Source organism: Equus caballus, unplaced genomic scaffold (genome assembly GCF_041296265.1).
Source record: "Equus caballus isolate H_3958 breed thoroughbred unplaced genomic scaffold, TB-T2T haplotype1-0000019, whole genome shotgun sequence".
NCBI lineage: Eukaryota > Metazoa > Chordata > Mammalia > Perissodactyla > Equidae > Equus > Equus caballus.
Genome location: NW_027222392.1, coordinates 2,204,616 through 2,219,301, shown reverse-complemented (window position 1 = coordinate 2,219,301; position 14,686 = coordinate 2,204,616). Strand labels below are relative to the sequence as shown.

The 14,686-nt window shown below is 37.6% G+C and overlaps 2 pseudogenes; both read left to right on the top strand.

Moving 5' to 3' along the window:
* The first annotated feature begins 233 nt into the window (after positions 1-233).
* On the top strand, positions 234-1,173 carry LOC138922921 (olfactory receptor 4C46-like; annotated as a pseudogene).
* Positions 1,174-13,611: 12,438 nt separating this feature from the next.
* Positions 13,612-14,510, top strand: LOC138922920 (olfactory receptor 4C6-like; annotated as a pseudogene).
* Positions 14,511-14,686: the final 176 nt, after the last annotated feature.

The following is a 14,686-nucleotide window of genomic DNA, read 5'->3' as shown; positions in this document are numbered from 1 at the left end:
TTTTATAGGTGGCAGGTACTAGGTGTCTGAAGAAATTGAAAGCAACATGGAGGTAATGAGGAAGAATTGAAACAATTACTGGGGCAAAGAGTGCCAAGGACATGCTCCATGTTTACAGTGACTACTCTATTTTTGTACTGCGAAATACAGACTACAGCCCCTTCATGATTATTAGGGATTTTTTCTTATCCCTTTGTAGGTAATGTAGGCGGCAGGAAGGTGTTACTTCCTGAATGGATCACCTCACACCTCCCAACAATATGACTGAATTTATTCTCTTAGGACTCACACAGAATCCAGACTTGCAGAAAATACTCTTCATTGTCTTTTTGTTCATTTTTCTATTTACTGTGCTGGCCCATTTGCTCATTGTCGTCACCATCTCCCTCAGCATCACACTTTCAGCTCCCATGTACTTCTCTCTTACTTACTTGTCCTTTATAGACACCTCCTATCCCTCTGTCACCACTCCCAAGATGAACATCCACCGGCTGTGCCAGAGAAGAACCATTTTCTTCATGGGCTGCCTGATTCAGCTCTTTGTAGAGCACTTTCTTGGAGGATCAGAGATCATCCTCCTCATTGTCGTGGTCTATGATAGCTATGTGACCATCTGCAGGCCTCTGTACCACATGACCTCGTGCAACAGGGGCTGTTCCACCTCCTGGTGGTAGTGGCCTAGATCAGGGGGATCCTGCACCCTACTGTGCAGATTCTTTTCATGCTTGACTTGCCCTTCTGTGGTCCCAATGTCATTGACCACTTCATGTGCAATCTCTCCCCACTGCTGAAACTTGCCTGCAGGGACTACTACAGGCTTGGAATGGTTGTGGTAACCAACAGTGGGGCCATGTGCTTGCTTATTTTTTCCATGCTGCTCATCTCTTTCATAGCCATACTGACCTCCCTCAGGTCCTATGGCTCCAAAGGATGATGCAAATACCTCCCACCTTGTGGCTCCCACTTAACTGTAGCTGTACTCTTTCTGTGCCTTGGATATTCACCTGCATGTGTCCTGTGGCCACCTACCCTGTGGTCAAGTTAGTGACTGTATTCTTTGCAATCCTCATTTCCATATTAAATCCTATCATTTACAGAATGAGAAACACGGAGGTAAAACATGACATAAAGGGAGACAAGTACCATATGATTACACTCATTTGTGGAAGGTAATCAAACACATACATAACAAGAACAGAGTAGTGATTACTAGAGGAGTGGGGAATGAGGGAGGGTGAAAGGGGTAAAGGGGCACACATGTATGGTGATGTATAAAAACTAGACTATTGGTGGTGAATATGATGCAGCCAATAAAGAAAATGAAATATAATAATGTACACCTGTAACTTACATAAGGTTATAAGCCAATATATGCCCAACAAAATAAATTTAAAAAAAACAGAGAGAGGCAAAGGGAGAATTGATGATAGAAGGAAAAAGAAATGTGACAACAGCAGCAGAAGGAGAACACGTGATGTGATGTTGGGCTATGAGCCAAGAATGCAGATGGCATTTAAAAGGTGGAAAAGGTAAGGAAAGGAATTCTTTCCCCGAGGCTTCAGAATAATCAGCTCTGTCAATCTCTTGGTTTTAGCCCCATAAGACTCACTTCTGATTTCTGAAGAGAACTATAAGAGAATAAATTTGTATTGTTTTAAGGCAAAAAAAAAAATGCCCCAAGGATTTTGTTGAAGATGAGAATAACTTATGCTGTTCACTCCAAGAAGGCGATGATGTATATAAATAGGGAGGATTATATCTGTCATGAACTGTGCAAGAAAATCAACAAATTTTAAAGGTCACTGACAGAAAAAGAAGTCCCAGATACTAATGTTCATTGAGTAATTAATAGTGGCCAAGCCCTCTGACAGGTGCTCTGACAGGTACGTTACCATGGCACCAATGCTCATGTGCATAGGTTCAGGCGATGTAACAGAAGAACAACCATAAACACATAGTGTGATGATCCCAGAGGATGCTTCCTCCAGGCTCGCTGCCCCTTTACTGAATGTTCACATGTATGCGACTGGGATGGAGTTGGCTTTTCCATAGAATCTTGATCTCAGAACTTCTTTTCTTTTGGCTTAGCCTTTGGTAAAGCAAAAAAGAGGATAGATATTCTTTGATAGATGTACGGGGCAGGGACTGCTGGGGAGTGAAAGAATCACTGAAGATTTTTTTTTGACACTAGGAATTTATCAAAAGCAAAGAGAGGGCCACACAAAAGGAAGAAGGATAATTTATAATGGATCTCTGCTATTTTTCCTTGGCACAAAAATTAAGCCAGAAATTTTGAAATTACTCTTAATTTGGTCTTATTTTCTTAAATATCCTTATGACTCACAGTTTTTCTTGAATATAAAAGAAGTTTTTTTTTTTCCCTTACCAAGACTTGAGAAGCCATTTGAAGGAACAAAGATAAACATTCTTTTACTTAATCTGAGCAAAAATGCATATGGCCAGGATCCAAAGCTATTGCTTTGTAGATGTGATACATATATTTACATTAAATGAGCACTTTATTATCTATCAGGCATATTCACTTCATTTAGGTGACTTATCCATGTAGTAAATTGGTAGTCCCATTATTACTATCCCCATTTTACAGAGTAGCAAATTGAAGTCGAGAGAGATTTACTAATTTACTTGCCTCAAGTCGCACATCCAGGAGTTTCAACTACAAAATTTGAATCGAAGTCTTCTAAATCTCAGTCCTACTTTCTTTCACATAAAGCACAGTTGTCTGTGGTATGTTGTTGTATATAGGAAAGGAACTTTTCTGCAGTCTTAATGATTCACTTTATCCTTCAAGAAAGACGGTGTAAAATTTGTTGTAGCCTTATGTCAAATGTAGCAATATCTTTAAGTGGTAATGCTGCTCTATGCATGTGGGACATATCAGGTCATTTTACATTAATATATAATATTTTATAAATCAAAGCTTCTATAACTATAAGAGTCAAACTTGTGTTAGTTCTCACAAATGTCCTTTTTTCAAATTCACTAGTCATACAGAGCTATGTAATTTGACTATACAGTGATGCCAGAGCATGGTATACCTGTTCTTTGGGGTGATTGTGTGTTCTAACTTATACCTGACTGTCTAAAGTTCATAAGGTATAGAACATTTTCTCACAAAGTCTAAGCCTGGAAGATAATATAAACAGCACTTAATCTATTAAAAATGATCAAGTTTGCAATCGCTGATGAAAATTAAACATTTCAACAGAACCTAGATTAAATGACGTGGTTCATTTTGACTGTCAGGAGATGAATATAAGCCAGGTGTAAGGATAGGAAAAAGTGTAATTTCTACTGTAAGACAAAAGAGATGACTTGAAGAGGAAAACTAAGGCCAATGATTTGTCTTAGGGGTGACCGTGAGTGCTCAGTGGAGGTGTGACAAGATTAACAAGACAAAGACTATAAATTGTCAAGGCAAACCCAGAAGATGTAAGAACCGAATGAGGAAATGTGAGGCAGTTATATATTCTCAGTAGGTGGAATCTTGCTGGTGTGTGAACAATTTTAAGGAATGTTAAGATGTTTCTTTGCACTCATCATCAGGACTCTCTCATGAAAGCCAACTGCTATCTGATTTTTTTCTGATACTTAAAACAACATATGAGGAAATGAGTATATTTAATCCAAAAATAATAAGATAAATAATATTTAGATCTATTGTATAAGGATACTTTGGTTTTATGACATTTTCATTCAATGAAAATATTAGGCATTAAGGGAGGGCAGTGAGCTAATGCTTGTTGAAGGTCAACTATGAGGTACACATTTTGATAGATTCTCTACATGCTTTAACACTCTTAGTGTAGCAACAAGTTTTATTAGAAAGTAAAAGGCTTTACTTTCTTTATTAGAAAGGACTTTTCTCCATTTTATACAAGAAGAAAATGAGAGGTAATGAGGTTAAGCAACAATATCAAATCTTTTAGACTCTGCCTTGTCTTCTCTTCTCACTTTGCAATACTCCTTGCTAGCATAATGTGAAAATATCAAAACACAGAACCAATCCTTGGCCACATTGTACAGACTGGCCTTGAGGCATTATTCCCTCATTTTGGGGGAACACTTTCTTCCCTTCATCTGTACCTTGACCTCTGTTTCCTAGGTTACTTGCACTCTCTTGATTCTTCTTATGCCAGAGAAAAGCCATCTGATGATCTCATTTCCAAAGATGTATTCCCTTTTATGTGCATCATGAAAAGTGTGATCCAATGAGCTAAAGAAATGAAATTCAAATGGGTGAATTTCAAAGAAAGCGACACATGAGTGAGAAAGATGTTTGGGGAAAGAATAAACAGCTCAGTCACTCACGAAAGTGATACTCTGTTTGGGCAGGAGTGTAGCACCCTAAAGAGCTAAATGTTGTTTCTATAGGGCTTTTCCCATTGTTTTCCCATAGTGTTAATATTTATTCCTTGAAAACTGGCTCCGCAGTCATTTAAGTTCAGGAAATTTTCACTGATTTCATTTATCCAACAAATATTCTTCAATAACTGCAATGTACTAGAGAGTTCCAGGGAATGGGAATACAATGTTGAATACTACAGACTAGTGTTGCATTTGTATGAAACTTAAATTCCAGTGGGGAATATGTGGATAATAAATAAGGTGACAAATGAAAAATGTAATTGTGTTACTAATAAGAATGATAATCACGTTTTATCAAGGGGGTGATGCAGAAGAGAAGAATTGTGTTGTTGTTTGAAGTACAGCTAGAATTTTAGTTAGGCCCAAGTTTATATAACTTCATTGTTTACCCTCCTTTCTTTTTATGAGTAAATTACTCTAACACATGCATTTGCAATGGGGATGCTATCTCTCCCTGGTAGGTAAAAACAGTTTCTTGAGAGATGAAAATATCACACTTTTTAATATATAAATCACAGAAATACATTAAGTACATAAATAATATATCTATGATGTTAAAATTTTAGGGTGGGTGATTACAGGAATGAAATGTCTAAAAAAGAGGCTTAAGGGGGCAATAATGACAAGAAAAGATTGAGGAGAACTGCCTAGCCCATGGTTAGATAAGAACATGGAGTGATGTCAGCACGTTGGTAAAGGCAATTCAAGCACAGATCTTGGACCTGTGAGGATCATATCTGGGAAAATCGAGAGGCTTTTTTCTTCTCAGGAGACTTCCCAGGTATACGGTCAAATACGTTAATGAACCAGTTATAATCTCCAAAATACATTGCATATGTAGGATATTGATATTTTTACTATTAAAGGTGGAAAAAGAAATGAAGACTATAACCCCAAACGTTTCTGAATTGAAAACTTGTCATTTGAGAAAACTAATTGTTAAGGAATGAGAAAAAATTTTGTCCTTATTTTTTCTGGCTGAAGTACATTTTTTAATACTTAGTAATAGCAATTGCCCTTCAGTTAAGTGTGACACAATTTTAATAATAGTCTCAAAAGATGAAAGAACTTGGGGTCCGCCCCGTGGCCAAGTGGTTAAGTTTGCTCGCTCCGCTTCCGTGGCCCAGGGTTTCACTGGTTCAGATCCTGGTCATGGACATGGCACTGCTCATCAGGCCATGTGGAGGTGGTATCCCACATGCCACAACTAGAAGGACCCACAGCTAAAAATGTACAACTATGTACTGGGGGGATTTGGTGAGACAAAAGAAGGGAAAAAAAAGAATATTGGCAACAGTTGTTAGTTCAGGTGCCAATCTTCAGGAAAAAAAAAAAAAGATGAAAGGGTCTCCGATTAGTTGATAGAAAAATTTGGACCTGCTACTTGTTAGGTGGCCAAGAATAAATCTTATTGACTTTTCTTCATTTATATTATCAGGGCAGTTGGGTCATTGTGTGGCCATTCTGTTATTGAAGGAGAGAGATTAGCTGTGGAGCAAATAATTGAATGGTGTATACCATGATCTGGTTTTGTGTTTGTGGTGCATCACCTTGTCCAGGCTCCAGTGATGTTCTGTGCCTTGTGAAAGTGGATCATTGCAGGGGTAGATGGGAATTCACTGGTATGGTGATTAGCTACTCAGTCAATAGAGACCAGCCTCAAAAAGATGCAGTTGGAATGATGCAAGTGATCAAAATGATACACACTTTGAAATTCTGTGTCATTTGAAAATGGCACTCTGTCCTCTTTTGGCTCAGGTCTATTACCCAAAGGGGAATGCCTTATTATTTTTCTTCTAAAATGTGGATTGGAAAATGTTTACAAATTAAGCTCCAAGTGCAGCCAAATGGCAGAAACAGTTCTGTGAATGATTTTGTGAACAGCTTAGTGGCTGTCTTTTTTAGCAACCTTTCTTATTTTGATGACATTTAAATTCCTTTGCCAACCACAAGGGTTGTTTTCTATTTAAGTCCTTGAATACTTAGAGCATGTGTTTTAAATCTTTCTTTAAAATCAATAGAAACTCTAGTCCTATTAAAATTACTTCCCAGTGACTGGTTGGATGATTTGTTTCCAGTGTCTGTCTTCTTGCATCCACACTTGGATTTGCTACATTGAAACTCTAATGTGTCATGATTTCCTGCTCTTTTGAAGATAAAAGTCTGTGTGAGTACATCTTGGATGCGGCCAGAGCTTTTGGTGACCCTGCTGATCCCAGAAACTTTACTTACACAATATCCACCTTCTACTTCCTGGGACCATCAGGTAACTGGCTTTTGGAGGTCACGGAGAAATCATCAGACTAAGTTTTGCAGGTGACTTTAAAAACTTGAGCATTAAACATGTTCTTTTAATTTAAACTACTATTTTGAAATCATTGAAATAACTGAATCACCTACATGTGAATAATTATATTATACCTAAAATTTCTCAGTAGTTCACCTATTTTATCTGTATACACAAATTGTGCTCTCAGAATGGAGAGCTTTGAGCTAACAACAATTTTTATCTTCTTTTCCTTTAATTTCTTTTGATAAATTATCAAAATGCAGGTGTCTACCTTTTGGCCTCTCTCCAGATCATGAGATTTGCTAATAAAACAATGTGTTTATGTTTCAGAGATGTTCCCTTAGGACGGGAAGGAACAGGACTCGCTGGCGTGTCTAGGACAGTTTCAGAGAGATTTCTATTTCCCTTTTTTCATGCAACATTTTTGTGTGTGTGTTTATTATACATATGCATTGCATCTATATGTTTCTGCTTTCCTCTTGTACTAGTTTCCTTTAACCTTTATTTTTCTACTAATCACTTTTGAGAAAAAAAAGTATGTAGTATTTTCTCTCTGTTTTGATTAGTTAATGATACTTCATGTTTCCCCAGACAAAAGCACAAACATTATTTGTGCGTGGCTCTGGCCACAAGGATGGTTTTGGTGCTGGTGCTGAGGGTGATGCTGATGATTTGCTCAGGGAAGGGGAGGTGAAACCAAGAAAGGTTGCTCAGGGATTAAGCCCCCTCTCTCCAGAAGCATTCCAAGAAAACAATGATTTTTTTTATCTACAATGATACAGTAATTTTGACCCTATAAAAGTGCTACTACAGATAATTCCGTATCCACATATCTCTCAAGGAAAGGGAAGTGAATTAGGAAGGCTATAAACAGAAAAAGTCCTTTAAGTGCCTTTAATTAGAGGTGTACACTACTGATGATGTGTGTGCCCAGGACACGGATCTTCTGAAGAGCACAGGGCCACTGATTGTTCATTAAAAACACTGACCCAGAGGAGCTCACTGGACACACTACTATCACTTCTTGTTATCCAGGATATTATTGAGGAAATTATTTTGCTCCATAAGAAATTCAGACACAAGAAACAGCTATCAGCTGTAAAGTCAGCTTCTTGGATTCAAATTCAGGCTCTATCACTTACTAACTGTATAGCCTTCAGATAATTAAATATTCTGCTTTTTCTCAGCCATAAAAGTTGTGCAAACACAGCCAGATGTGAAGATTAAATGAGAAAACATGTATAAAGTACTAATAAAGTTTCTTGTAGAGAGCATATACTAAATTATTTATTATTATTATTAGTGAGATATGGAAATCCATACATAGGCCATATAGTTATTACATTGCATGTAATTTAGCTTTCTTGGATACTGATCATATCTTTATTGCTTATGTTGTCAATGAAACTATCGATGGAAATGAGACTGTTCAGGATTTTGAGAGACTAATGTTACAGAATCTATCAAAGTTAAACATAGACATGTCTTTTGACGTGATGGTGACATAAATTTCTCCAACAGAAATATTCAAACCAGTAAGTAAAGAGTCTGTAAGCGATGTTCATTGCAGCGTTGTGCAAAAGACAGAATATTAGAAATAATATAAATGTCAAGCAAAAATGGGCTGATTAAAAGACTTATGGTGTAACCATAAAATGGAGTAATATATAGAAACTAAAATGAAGGAAAATTCATAGATAACTGACACAATGCACATATAAACCAAGTTAAAATTCTAGTATATTATTGTACTTTTATATACTTTTATCTAGAGTAAAACAAATACACGACTGTGCATACATAGCATACCTACCTACAGGTGCACATATGAAAACCATGCACTAACTTGTTATTGGAGGTCGAGTGAGTACTAGTTGTTGGGAGTGATCCTGTGACTTTAAACTTTCTATCACTCTATCTGCCTATACAGAATATTTTCCAAGGGCCATGTTTAACTTTTATAATTTATAAAAATAAATTATTTTTGTTTAAACTATTCTGTATTTGGGAAGAACTGCAGACTACTTTAGAAAATGGTTTTGGGAGACATTTCTTTTAATGTCAATGCAAAACTTACATCCCGCCTAGTGTTGAGGAGTCCTTGAGCTTATTTCCTGCCACCCAACTGAGGATTTAATAGAAGCAAATGCAAACCCACATGTGTTGAAAATAAAAAGGAAGATAATCTATTTTTAAATGATTTGTGGTCAGTATCATTCTCTTCATCCTGGGAAAGAAATGGGGATGCTCATCTAAGCCCTTTATGTTGTAAAATTCTTTAATCTTTACAACAAACCTTTGGGATGTGTAACATTACTTTCCTCTTTTATAGAGGATGAAACTGAGGCACAGAAAGGTTGTCTGGCATGTTATAGGAACTCAGAAGGAACAATTAACTGTACATAGAAAATGAGGAATTTTATGTGTATTTCTTTAATCTTGTAGCTCTTACTACTCAATTCCCAATTGAACTCCAGTCCACCTAAGCACATATGTTCAAGGAACTTGTGCCTTGTGCTAGTCAGGGTAAATAAGTTTTATGAGGCACACAACCAAACCAGGCATTATAATGTTTACTAAACATTTAAACTATAATTTAAGTTAATATTTCTATCACATTTTAATGTTTATAAGTTTAAAAATTAAAATTTAAATTATAATGCTAGGAACTTAATATGTTTAATACAACTCTGCAAAAAGCACCTGAGATTTAGAGAGAATATATAACTTCTGTTTAATTACACTGCTGAAAGGTCCATAATAAAATCCAGTTTTTGTGATGTCAAAGTCCATATATTTCACTCTGTAAACTATGTTTTTCTTTTCTTTCTTTAGATCTTGCTCACGCTGATGTCATTCTTGTTCATTTTCTAAATTACAAGTTTATAAATTTAGAATTTTCTAAATTCTCATGTCAAGGACTATCTCATTTCATCATCTTTGAAATCTATAGATCATACTATACTGATAGTTTCCCTCCAGAACTTATACCAACATGCATTGTTTCATGAGTGCTCATTCTTTCTCCCTCTTTATAGATAGGGTATTTCCTTGTATCCCTCAGACTAAGGGATATGCTATTACATGAGAAATATGCACTATCTAGGTAATAATTAGATAATTGAAGAAATGTAATTTCTCACTTCTTTATATGAACAATCTCTTGAGTGATGGCATTTCACAGGAATACTGGAAAGAAAAAGATACTATTACAAAAAGGATCTGATGGGAGTGATTCATACTGAACTGGAAGTCCAAGGTGTGGTTCAGCTCTTGGGTTTGGCTAAAGCATGTCTAGGAGCAGAAATGATAAAGATGAAGGATCGTAAATGGGATATTTGATCCTGAATGCCAAAGGAATAGCAGTCAGGCTCTGACAACAACGTTCTCTCATTTCTGGAGGCAGAGACTGGCACCAGCATTGCTTGGCCCCCATGGTTCAATGCAGTTTTCTTTGGCTGAATTCAATATCATGGATTTAATTAAATTTAATTTAATGACAAGAGTGTACATAGCACAGCATTAGAAATTTGGTGGAAAGAGAATAAATTAGCTATCCTTAAGCATCCATGTAAGGAGATAAAACCAACATAAAATTTAAAAAAAATTATAAGATAATTGAATTATTGCTGATATGCAACCTATTAAAATGTACGGAACAAATATTCAGGATGGCAGTGGTGAAGGGAGCACTGGGGAGGAAGAGAGGTATGAAGGAGAAGTGATAATGGATGTGTTGATATCAGACTACATAGACAGAGGTAGCAAAAAATCAGAAGCTTATAGGAATGGAAAATAAGCATGATGGATATTTGAATAGTACTCCCCAAACATTCTCCTGCCTGTTACTACCCTTGATCCTCATGGAAGTGGTGTGAGGCAGGGCATAAGATTCTTAGAGCGGTTGTAGAACATGGTGGTTATATATATGAACCATGGTGCTATTAACTCGATCACATACACACCAAAAGGCTTTGAGCAACTTGCACAAGGTCTCTAAACCTTATCTAATGCTTCAGAAAACCAGGATAATACTCTTTCCCCTCTCATATGGCTTTTGTTAGAATTATAAGAGAAAATCCTGTAGCTCTTAACATAGTACCCTCAAATAATAACTACTTGAAACATGTTGACTTTAATTTCTATTGTATTCTTTTATTTTTGCAGGATTTGAAGGTTGTATAGTCAGTCAGTGGCCTGAGGTGGAGAACTAAAATTGCTCATTCTAAACCTATGGCCTTTCCCACTGTACTAAAGAGATTGAGATGTGTGGTCTGGCAGTAAGAGGTAGATTTGTCTGCAGTGGGAAGGAGATATAAAATTATGAAGTTTATTACATGGGGGACGGTCTTGAATATCAGATTGAGAAGTTGAGAAGTGTAGTAGTAGTCAAAAGAAATTTGTGAGTAATTCACAGATTTTAAGACAGAAGGGGATTATTATCCTTTCTAGTGCATTTGGTTTTGGAATATTTTAAGTTATGAGATGGTTCAAAGGAAATCTTACTTGGAAGTGTAAGCATTTAATCTAGGTAAGAGCCATGTTGCTGTGTTTGAAAGGGAGAGAGTCCCTGATATGGCTTATTTGAAGCCCTAGCATTTTTCTCATTTATTACAACTATCTCATTCTCCAGATGAGGAAACTGAGACCCAGAGTGGTGAGCAATGTAACAGCATATCCTGGCAGTTAGAGGGAAACCTGGAATAAAACCTAGTTACTTTGATATCTAAGAACGTGTTCCTTCTCCTTCATTAATGCTATTAAAGAACTTTCGAAGTTCTTGAGCTGGAGATGGGAGAGAGGGTTAATCCATATGGTAGATTTGCAAAGAGTGTCTGGCAGCTGTAGACTTCACTTAGTAAGAAGGCTAATTCTAAGAATGGGTCTTTGAATATTTAGGTGAGTCTTGGAGAATGCATAGTTTACATCCCCATTTGAAGTGGTAGTCTCTAATATATTCTCACCAAGGGACAGACAGCCTCTGCTTAAGTACCCTATGCTCCTGAAGCAGTTCTTTTACCATATCATTTGGTGGCAGCAACAATTGTGTTTAGCTAGTGAACCCATTGTTCACATCTTCAGTGGTATAGTGTAATGGGTAAGAACTCATGTTATGAAATGAGATTACCTGGATTCCTAATCCTCAATTATTTTAGATGAGATGTTTAATGTCTCCAAGTCTCAGTTTCCTCATCCTCAAGATAGCATTTGTGATAGTACATATCTCATGTGATACGAAAAATAAATGCAATCACGCATGCAACATACCTAGCACTTTGATGGTACACGGTGTAAATTAACTGAGTTGTTTTATTGATATTTTGATTATTCTTTAGAATTCTGTATTTCATCTGTGAGCACGCCTTCACAAGGAAAAATGGAATAAATGATTGACTCTGATTCAGACTCGTGTGCAGAGACTGTCAGCTAAGTTGGATCTGTGTCTTCCTGGAGCAAAGAGACTTAAGGTTTTATTTTCTTTAATCAGCATATATGAAAAATGATAGAACCTTGGAAGCTTAGTTAATGGTTGTAACTTCTAGTTTCAGATTGGATTTTACATATGTGTATATATAACTGGAACATCCTCTTTATCGTGGAATTGTTCTTGAATTTTATTGTAGAGTAGTTTAGTGTAACGACCACAGAAAGTATAAATCTATCTTAAGGGATTGTTATAAAAACGAAATTGTCATGAGTCACAGTGGCTCTTTCATAGTGAACACTAGATATTGTCAACAGAGAAGTAGTATAGTTTGTTATTGGTATTGAATCTGAATCGGAAAAAGCTGGATTTGAATTTGGCTTCAAAGTTTACTAGTCGTGAGAACTTAGTGTCAGCTTGTTCATTCCTTTAAGCCTCAGGATCTTATCTCTAAAATACAGAAAATGTCTCATAGGATAATCCACTGGCTGAGACAGTAGGGAGTTACTGAATATTAGCAATATGTAACAATAATAATAATCCAGCTTAAGAAGAAAGAGGAATACATGGAAAGAGTACAGTAGTTAGTAAATGGAGAGTCCTTGGGACATGACGTGTCTTACAGGCTCTTCAACTAGCAGGTGCTCAACAAGTATGTGGAATAAATTAATGAGAATTTACTCAAAATGTTCCAGGTTCTTGGTTCTTGGGTGTGCCCAGTGATAAGCGGAGGTAGGCTTCCTAGCCTGAGGTTTCCAGAAAGCAGAGTGTAAGAGAAGGGCTTGCATGTAGGTACTTTATTTTGGAAAACTTACGGGAGGCAGTAAATGGGGAGAGTGTAACAGGGGAGGGAAGAAAGTTAATCCAAGATAGTGTTAAGCTGATCATCATTTATCCACTGGCTTCTATCTACTAATGATCCAAGGTTTCCTTAAGGTGGGTTAATTCCTTCATCTTTCCAGGTGTATGTACACATCAGAATAATGAAGCAGGGTCTTCTAAGTGTCTAAGGCAGCAAGTATCAAGAGAGAAAGCAAGAGACATACTGGTGTGAAGAGGTGTTTTGAGGGGATCAGTAGGATCAAGTTGTTTAGGCTATAATTGTTAGCAGCTGGTTGCTGTATCAATGGCTGGAGAAAAAGTTAGGTTAAATGGACGTGATAGGGGCCAGCCTGGTGGCATAGTGGTTAAGTTCATGTGCTCCACTTTGATGGCCTGAGGTTTACAGGTTCAGATCCTGGGCATAGACCTAGCACTGCTGGTCGAGGCACCCTGTGGCGATATCCCACATAACAGAGGAAGATCAGCACAGATGTTAGCTCTGCTACAATCTTCCTCAAACAAAAAGAGGATATTAGCTCAGGGCCAATCTTACTCACACAAACAAAAAAGAGGTGTGACAAAGAGTGCAAAAATGTGCAATACACTCAGTGACTACTAATTAAAGATATGATTCTTTTGTAGATTTTCAAGCTCAGAGCAATGTGCTTGTATAAGCCCGCAATACATGGAGAATCCTAATAATGTGACAGAATTCATTCTTTTGCACATTACAAAGAATCCAGAGCTGCAGAATATACTCTGTTGTGCTTCTCATCATGTGCATGTCCACAGTTTTGGAAATCCTATACATTTTGGTCACCATGGTCACAAGTCAGAGTCTGAGATCACCTATGAATTTTTCCTTACTTCCTTGTCCCTCATGGATGCCACCTCCTCTTCTGTCATTGCCCCCAAAATGATTGTAGACTCCTTCTCTGAGGGCACTACCATCTCTCTCAAAGGCTGCATGGCCCAGCTCTTTGCAGAGCATTTCTTTGGTGGTGTGGGGATCACCCTTCTCATTGTGATGGCCTGTGACCACTGTCTGGCCATCTGTAGGCCCCTGCACTACATGACCATCATTAGCTCTCGGGTCTGCTGCCTGCTCCTGGGAGGGGCCTTGGTAGGATGATCCATGCACAGAGAGATACAGCTTTTCTTCATGTACCAAATAAATTCTGTGGCCTCAATATCATTGATCACTTTATGTGGGATTTGTTTCCATTATTGAAATGGGCCTGCATAAACACCCACATCCTATGCCTCTTAGTCATCCTCAACAGTGGGGTGATGTGTGTGACCATCTTCCTTGTCCTCATCACATCCTATGTGGTTGTCCTCTGTCCCCTGGATTCTTGCAGTTCTAAATGGTGGCATAAAGTTCTCTCCACCTGTGGCTCCCACCTTACAGTGGTTGCCTTGTTCTTTGTGTTGTGCATTGTCATGTACATGAGGCCTGTGGCCCCTTAGCCCATAGAAAAGACAACGGCTGAGTCCATTTCCATCATCATGCCTGAGTTAAATCCTTTGATCTATACCTTGAGGAACACAGAGATGAAAAATTTCATGAGAAACTGTGGATAAAACTAGGGACCCTGGGCAGTCAGTAGCTTATATGCTGAGGACAAAGCTTTCCAACAAGGGCAACGAGGTCTTACTCTCCACATTCATTCAACCCATTGGGCACACAGCTGCCAGGGGCATGTTTTAAGCATGCAAATCAGGTTAAGATACAACAGTCAGGTGGCTGCCCACCTCTC